This window comes from Fomitiporia mediterranea, assembly GCF_000271605.1.
Source record: "Fomitiporia mediterranea MF3/22 unplaced genomic scaffold FOMMEscaffold_2, whole genome shotgun sequence".
NCBI lineage: Eukaryota > Fungi > Basidiomycota > Agaricomycetes > Hymenochaetales > Hymenochaetaceae > Fomitiporia > Fomitiporia mediterranea.
The window spans coordinates 1968414-1976586 of record NW_006760387.1 but is presented as its reverse complement, the minus strand read 5'-3'; positions in this window follow the sequence as shown (position 1 = coordinate 1976586).

Sequence of the window (8173 nt, the reverse complement as noted above, 5' to 3'; positions counted from 1 at the left end):
ATAAGTATTATATTTATATACATTTGTTACATTTCAATTACAAGCAAAGTATAATTGTAATTTTGAATTGTAATTAATATATAAGTACATTATTACATTACATTTGCTATTATTAATTACATTTGTTGCGACTTTTTCGTGATGTTGTATGTACTATATTTGTTACTGTCCTATAGTCCCTATTAGTGTTAGTATGTCTCTTCTCATTCCTATTTCATTTCTCTACTATGAATACTGATACAAACTCCTGTCTATAACATTATATAAAGACATACAGAGTCTAATAAGCTAGTACTGTTCTTAACACATTTGATTCTTCTAGGAGACCTTATAACTAATAGAATGTACAGTAATTAGACTCAGAAGTACTTTTAGAGAAAGTTCAATTGTAATAACCATAATATTTGTATAAGGGATAGTAATACTGTTGTTACTACTACTTGCTTGACTATTAAATAGTGAGTGGATACAATATGGTTGTAAATGCTAAAGTACTAGCTACTTGCCTAGCTTGCTACTTCTCACCTCTTAGTTCACAGTAGTGTAGCTGAGATTGGGTTGGGTAGATAGGATAACCCACTATAGTAGTAATAAGGGAGGAGAGAGGAGCATGTTAAGGTACAGTTGTGTATCTGTAATTGTAAGCAGAATAGATAGTAAGTCTGCCAGATTCATTGTCTGACTACACCTCTAGACTGTATCAATCCTATACTGTCACTCATAGTACTATAGTGTTCACTACTGCTTGTTCTGCTCAAGCATACTAGAGATACTATTTGGCTACAGTAGAGAAGTATTGTAATGAACCAGGATACAATACAGAGGTACAGGAATTAATACAGGTAGGAGTGAGCTACAGCCTCTTGTAGATTGTATAAATAAAAACACTATGTTGTATATATTGAATGAATACTATAATGTTTTCTTCAGATACAAGCATGTTTGGAATTTGTTTCTTTTGAATGACAGTCCTAGGACAGTTATAGTACCAGAAAGGGGTTCTGAGAATACTGTAGAGATAAAAGACACTTGTATTGTTACACAAATGCTATACAGAACAGATTGAAAACTTGCCAGAGTATTGTAAGACATGTAGACCTAATTTACAGACTAAGAAGGAAAAATATAATAGCTTGTATGAAGAGGAATAATTTTATGAACAGTCTAGATAACCTGCTAGAACAAGAGTTAACAAGATTGCCTAATGTTTCCTACACAAATACTATACAAAATAACACAAAACTTTGCCAGAGCAGTTCCATGTATATATACTTGATTTATAGACTAGAATAAAAATTTATTATGACTTGTGTGAGGAGGAATAATTTTGTAATCAGTCTGAACAACTCTTTAGAGTAAGGCCTTGTAAAGTTGTTTGTTCTGTTCTGACACACACAGGTAACAAATTACAAATATTTCTACATAAATCTACATTTGCAATCTAGCACTTTTTTTTAAGTACTAATTAAGTATGAAACATACAGAATTGACAGAGAAATTTGCTATTTACTTGAGTTTTTACTGTTTTGGCTCAAATGTGTTAGAGCATGTGAAACACAGGTGTGACAATACTTATGAAAAGGGTAGTAATGTAAAGTAATCTACTAAGATCTTCCAAGATTTACATTAGTACAAAAGAATATATAAATTAGTAAAGTGATTTCCCAAGATTTTCATTAGTATAAAATCAGTTTCAAATCAACAAAGTATTACAAAAAAGGACAAGTGTTATTAATACAAAGTAATCTACTAAGATCTTCCAAGATTTGTATTAGTACAAAGGGATATATAAATTAGCAAAGTTTGTACTTTTTAACTCTTTATAGATTAAGTACTACTTTGTACATATTCATTTTATGTAATAAAGTACTTTGCTATTTATTTGAATATATATAAATACTGAAAGGTTATAAATAATGTAAGTATTTACAACTTTTACATTAATCTAATTGATTCTCAAAGAGTTATTACTACTACTGGCTTGATTCTTAAAGTGTTATTACAACTACTTTACATTAATTACAATCTTATTAAGATTAGTATGTTGTTTATATAAATTTTCGTTATTATAAGTTAATTTACTTAATACAATGTTTAAGTTACTAGATTATAAATGGGCTCGAATTTGCCTCCATATTATTATAATGATAATGATAATAATAATAATAATAGTATAATAAATTTGAACTCTCCTCCAGTAACACTAAATAGACAAAGACAAAGAAGAAGACAGGATAATAGATATCAATTAGGACAAGAGAGTCCCAGTCATAGGAGACAAAGAACACCTCAAGGAAGTCCATCAGGATCACTACAATCAAATTATACAACTTTAGAAGATCCTTTTGTTAATCCTCCTAATTATACTACTGTTTCTCCTCCTCCTCCTCCTCCAGCACCACCCTTGAGTTTACCTCCTATTCCTCAGCCGTCTCAACTTCCTTCTCATTTACAACAAGTTATGAATCAAAGAGATGCAATTTTGAATATGTAACTTTATCCTACTCAAACATACAGATATTTAGTAAGTTATTTATTTATTTATTATTTAAACAAGTTAATAATAATAATAATAATAGCAAAATGCTCAAAGTTCAAATACTTATGAGTATTAAAGAACTCATAGACAACCTGTATGTTAATCTATATAGAAATTGTTTAAATACTATTAAATTTACTAATCTCTTATTATTTTAGTCTGTTAATAATAATCAACAGTATGTATATAATCCTACTTCAGATCAACAATATGAAAGACAATATACAAGTACTACAAATACACCAACTTATCCTCAACAGTATTCTTATGAAAGACAACATCAGAATAATACAGGTAGAAATAATACAACTTATTATCAGCCACAAAATTATTCTACTACAAATCCTGTACAATCTCAACCAGTAAATACTTTAGATAGTAGAACATATAGACAGTCAAACAATGTATCTCTGTCTGTTGCACCTACTCAGTAACAGGTAAATTATCATTTCCATTTCTATTATTTACTATACTATAATTTATCATGTAACTATTATACAGCTAAATGATTATAACTTGCATATTAATGTAAATAACAATGAAGAAGTACATAATACACAAAATATAATACAAAACAATGAGTTACAAGAGGTACTTTAATTATTATTAAGTTTTACTATTACTAACTAATATAATTATTAGAATATTGAAAGACTTAATAATACTATTAATAATACTATTCAAAATCTGGAATTACATCAGGTATAGTTTTATTTCATTATAAACTATTATATACTAAGTATAATTATTATTGTATTAGGTGTTAAATAACCCTTTTAAGAATGATCCTTTTACAAGTATAATTAATGAAGAAAATCAAGAAATACATCAACGAATTTTTATTAGAAATAGTCTTAATTATGCAAGAGATCCATCTATTACTACTATAAGTATTCAATATTATGATTTAGGAAATATGGATGTATTGTGTTGATTTTGTAATGCTTTATACTAGAGATGTGAACAGACTAAATTAAAAGGCTCAACTATTACAAATCCGAAATTTGCTATGTGTTGTTTAAGTGGTAAAGTTCAAGTACCTTTACCAAGACTTCCTCCACCTGAACTTCAAAAACTATATGAAGGTATTTTTTAGTTTATTTAATACTTATTAAAACTAAATAAATTTGTAACTTTAAGGTGAACCTTTAGAGTCAAAACACTTTTTATCTTCTATTAGAAACTTTAACAATGCTTTTGCATTTACAAGTCTTGGAATTACAAATAATGTATCTATCCATACAGGAGGTCCTTTTTGTTTTAAAGTAAATGGAAAACTTCATCATTGGATTGGAAGTCTTCTTCCTATAACTACAGTTACAGGAACTACACTACAAAGGTATTTATTCTTAAATACACTTTATAAATTTTGTTTCAAGTTAAAATACATTATAGACAATTTGCACAAATCTATTTATTAGATTCAAAAGATACTGCTATTCAACAAAGGATTCAAAATAATCCTGTTCCTCTAAGGAATAATGAACCTGACATTTCAAGTGAACAACTTAGAAGAAATGTTATGTCAACTATATATGATGTAATTATATATTATAATCCTTGGGTTAGAACATTTAAAACAGCAAATCAACAAATTCAAAATAATAGAGTTAATCAAGTTACTTTAAGACTTACATTAGATCCTCAAAAAGATAGAAGAAGATATAATTTACTAACAGCAAGTAAGCTTTAACTTATTAATTTATTATATTAATATTGATACTAATATTAATTCATCCTAGATGAAATAGGTCTTCTTTTACCTGGAGATGGTGATGCTCCAATTATAGGAGAGAAATGGAGAGATATTATTATTGAAAGACAAGGAAATCAAAATAATATGTAAAGAATATCTGAAATCAGTCTATTATACAAACCTTTACATTATGTTGTTCTTTTTCCTTATGGTGAACTCGGATTTTCTGTTAATACAATAAAGTATATTAATGAAGGTATATAAATTAATACAATTAAGATATATAATACTAACTAAATTACTTTTAGAGAATAGACAAAATCATCAGAACAAAATTCAAGAAGAGGAAATACAAGACAATATTAATATTGAAGTATCAAGTGGAAAAAGAGGTTATGTAACATTAAGAGACTATTCAGCATACTCAATCTTTTGTAGACAAAACAGAAGAAATGATTCATTATTTCTTTCAAGAGATCTTTTTCAAGAATTCTTAGTAGACTCTTGGGCAACAATTAAACAACATAATCTTAATTGGATTGTTCAAAATCAAGAACATATTAGAGTTGAAACTGTAAAGGGTTTAATGGATAGACTTCCTGAAGATACTAATTTAACTAATATAGGTAAAATGATTAATCTTTCTTTAAATTTTTTTCCAGAGTTTAATATTTAAATAATACAGGTAAAAAGATTATTCTTCCTTCGAGTTTTTCTGGCAGTGCAAGACAAATGTAACAACTTTATCAAGACTCAATGGCAATTGCAAGATTTTTCAAACATATTGATTATTTTATTACAATGACAGCAAATCCAAAATGGCCTGAAATTCAAAGAGAATTAAAACCTGGACAAACTGTAGCTGATAGACCTGATTTAGTTGTTCGAGTTTTTCATGCAAAAGTTCAAGCTCTTATTGAATTTATAATGAAGAAAAAGTCTTAGGTAAATAAGAATCTTTTTATCTTATTATTATACTAATTATATTCTATTTGTTGTAAGGGAACTGTGTTACACATATTTATACTATTGAATATCAAAAAAGAGGTCTTCCTCATATGCATCTTTTATTAACTATGTATGAGGATTCAAAACTTAGAACACCTCAAGATGTAGATGATACAATTTCTGTAGAATCACCAGACAAAGAAAAAGACCCAGAATTATTTGAATTAGTTGCTTCTTATATGTATCATGAATGTTGAACAGGTATAACTAGCTGTTTAGAATCAAATAGTAGACCAGGTAAGATCTTTATATACTTATTTTATTTTAAAATCAGTTTAGACAAAATTTATCAAATAAATAAAATACTTATTTAGGTCAGAAATGTAAAAAGGGATTCCCTAAATCATTCCGAGATACAACTACATTTGATGAAGATTCATATCCAAAATATAAAAGAAGAGATAAAAAGCAGATTTGGATCAAAAATAATAAAGAAATTGAACTTAATAATAACAGAGTTGTTCCTTATAACAAAGTATTATTAAAAAAAATTTCAATGTCACATTAATGTTGAAGCCTGTGGTTCAATAAAGAGTGTTAAATATATTCACAAATATATTTATAAAGGTATACCTTTTTTCAGTTATAATAATACACTTTCTTACTTATTAAATAAAGGGCATGATAGAGCAACAATTGAACAAGTACAAGATAATAAAGTACTACAATATATTGACTCAAGATATATTTCAGCACCTGAAGCTGTTTAGCGAATTTTGTCATTTAGAATGTATAGTGAAGTTCCTCCAGTACAAAGACTTGCAATTCATCTTGAAAATGAACAATCTATCATTATTAATCCTAATACTGATACTCCTGAAAGATTGCAACAAAATATAGAAAAGGATACAACATTAACTACATTCTTTAAATACAATAGAAGTCATACAGATGGACTACAATATGTTTATCAAGAATTTCCTCAACATTATGTTTGGAATAAGTCAAAAAAAATATGGACAAAACGAAAAAAAGGGTTTTCAATTGGTAGAATGTATTTTATATCTCTAAAAGAGGGTGAAAAGTTTTATTTAAGATTACTTCTAACTGTTGTTAAAGGTCCAAAATCTTTTCAAGACTTAAGAACAGTTAATAGACAAGTTTTTCCTACATACAAAAATACATGCATTACTCTTGGTTTATTAAATGATGACAATGAAATTGATCAATGTCTTTTGGATGCATCAAGTTATCAAATGCCTCATCAATTAAGAAAACTGTTTGTTTTACTTTTACTTGAATGTTCACCTTCAAATCCTAGAAGACTTTGGGTAAAATATAAAGAACACCTTTGTCAAGGCAACTATTATTATTTTATATATTTAAATTACAAGTTTTTATACTAAACTCTAATAATACAGGTCTTATTAATGAATTACAAATGTATTTACCTCAAAACAATGATTTTCCTCAAGAATACATTGAAGATTATTGTTTATACCTTCTTTTTAGTTGGTATACAAATAGTACAGATAGACAATATCCAGATACAATACTAATACCAAATGAAAATTGGCCACAATTACTTGGAAACAGATTTTTAAGAAGTCATAGACAGTATATGCTTCAAGCTGAAGAGTTTACTATATTAGCAAATCAAGAATTTGAACAGATGAATGTTGAACAAAAGAACTTTTTTGAATCTGTTTGTATTTCAGCAACAGAAAACCTTGGAAAATGTTTTTTTCTTAATGGTCCAGCTGGCACAGGCAAAACATTTTGTTATAATTCAATTTGTCATTGTCTTAGAAGTCAAAGTCTTATAGTGATTTGTGTTGCATCATCTGGAGTTGCTACACTTTTATTACAAGAAGGAAGGACTGCTCATTCAACATTTAAAATTCCACTTGAACCAGATGAAAGTTCTACATGTAATATTCGAAAAGGTACTCAATTAGCTGAACTTATTAAAGAAACAGCTTTAATTATTTGGGATGAAGCACCTACTCAAAGTAAATACTGTTTTGAAGCTGTTGACAGAACTCTTAAAGATATTAAAGATTCAGAACAATTATTTGGTGGAATTACATGTGTATTTGGTGGAGATTTTAGACAGACTTTACCAATTGTTATTAAAGGTTCAAGAGCAGAAATTATTAGTAGAACATTAAGAAGATCACAATTATGGCCTCAATTACAAGTTTTTAAATTAACTCAAAATATGAGATTAGGTCTTAGTGAAGAAGACCAACAATATGCTAAATGGTTACTTGAGATTGGAAATGGTCAACACACTGTAGAGAATGGTGCAATTACTTTACCTTAACAAATGAAATGTGGAAATACAGTTGAATCACTTATTAACACAATTTATCCAAACATTCAATCATTAAATCCAGAACTTGAAATCTATACTTCTGAATATGATGAATTCTTTTTAAATAGAACAATTCTTTCATCAAGGAATGATGGAGTTCAATCTATTAATGAAAAGATCTTAGAAATGTTTCCTGGAGAAGAGGTTTCTTACTTTTCTGTTGATAAAGTTTTGACAGAAACTGGAGCTGATAATACAAACACAATATTTCCAAGAGAATATTTAAGTTCAATTACTTGCTCTGGATTGCCCCCCTCCATTTTGAAGCTCAAGAAAGGAGTTCCTTTAATGATTTTAAGAAATCTTAATATAGAAGATGGTCTTTGTAATGGAACAAGATGTATTTTACTTGATTCAACTAGAACACAACTAAAAGTTAGACTTATTTCTGGAGATAAGAAAAGTCAAATACATTTCATTCCAAGGATCAAATTCCATCCATCTGAAAAGCATATTGGATTTCAAATGGAAAGGCTTCAATTTCCAGTTTGTTTAGCATTTGCAATGACAATAAATAAAGCTCAAGGCCAATCTGTAACAAATGTTGGAAATTGATCTTAGATCCTCCATGTTTTACTCATGGTCAATTATATGTTGCATTATCAAGATGTAC